We start from the raw sequence: 1,653 nt of genomic DNA on the forward strand, positions 1-1,653 counted from the left end.
TGGTAACGGAGATAGTATATATATATATATATATATATAATTTTTTAAAAATTGTTTGAGGTCTTAGGGAAATTCAGATTGGGAGAAGCCTTTATAAATTTTGCTAACGTTATTTACCTTTCACCTAAGGCTTATGTTTTGATTAATGGCTCTAGCTCTTATTTTCACTGGAAAGATCTACCGGACAAGGAGACCCATTGTCCCCCTTATTATTTGCATTGGCCATTGAACCATTGGCAGAGGCCATAAGAAGCAACGCTAGTCTAATGGGACTTTCAACAGATTCAATATTCTATAAGATAGTTTTGTATGCTGATGAAGTGCTTCTCTTCATCTCAAAATTGGAAAAATTCTTACCGGCACTAATGTCTATTATTATGGATTTTGGTTCCCTATCAGACTATAAAATTAACTTGGATAAATCACGAGTAATGCTGATTGATTTTACTGATGAAACCCCATGTCCATCTATCTCACCCTTTTATTGGTCTGATGTGGGATTTGAATATCTGGGGATTGACATACAAAGTACAGTAAAGCCTAATTTTGGGCACTTGCTTAGAAATAATCTGGTAAAGTACAAAAATAAACAAAAGCGACCTCACAAGATGGATGAATTTACAGATTCCATGGATGGGTAGAATACTCTAAGTCTTATAAAGATGAACATCCTGCCAAGATTACTTTGCCTAATGCAATTGCTACCAATCTATATTTTTAAGAAGATAGCTAAAGAGATTGAAAGGGACTTTTCTAAATGTATTTGGCAAGGGAAAAGACTGAGGCTGAGTATGAGAACTTTACAGCTACCAAAGGTTAAAGGGGGTTTGTCCTTCCCTAACATTAGGCATTATAACTGGGCTTATCATAGCAAAATTATCAATGAGTGGTTTCACAATTATCTTAAAGGCCAGGAAGCTCCTTTCGAAAAATGGGCATGTAATCCCTTTAATTTATTAGGAGAGCTTACAGGTGGGGAAAAAATCCTGCTTGAAGAGGGAAGATAATCCAATTCTGCAAAATACAGTGAAAAGTTGGCGAGATAAGAACAATTACATTGGTAGGAAGGGTTCAGTTTATTCTATTACACCAATTACCAACAACAAGGACTTCCTCCCGGGTGTGAATTCGGCAGTATTTAGACACTGGCACAAAAAAGGTATCCAAATAATAGTAGCTCTATTTGACAACAATGGTGCACTGATGACCTTTGCCCAACTCCAAAGTACATTTGGCCTCTCATCCAAAGATTTCTATGCCTACCTTCAAATTTGTCACTTTGTAACTTCTGGTATCAGGGTGTCGCAGGACTCTTGCACGCTTCCAGGGCCTATAGAAAAATTCATTATCAAGTTTACCTTAAATAAAAGGTTTTATTTTGAAATTATGTAATGTTTTGCAAGGATGTGTTAATCATAGTGTTAGGAATGTCCTCAGACATTAGGAGACAGATCTGGGGAACACTTATTGGGAGGATGTTTGGGAGAACAGCTTTGAATTATCCCACTCGTTGTTTCTGAGCAATAAATTTTAAAGAAATTCAATATAACATGCTTCATAGACAGCACAGGACACCATATTTTCTTAATAAAATAAATCCCAACCAATCACCATTGTGTCCTAAATGTAGGATAAGCAATTAAACATATATAA

Source organism: Nematolebias whitei, chromosome 12 (assembly GCF_014905685.2).
Source record: "Nematolebias whitei isolate Nwh7 chromosome 12, NemWhi1, whole genome shotgun sequence".
NCBI lineage: Eukaryota > Metazoa > Chordata > Actinopteri > Cyprinodontiformes > Rivulidae > Nematolebias > Nematolebias whitei.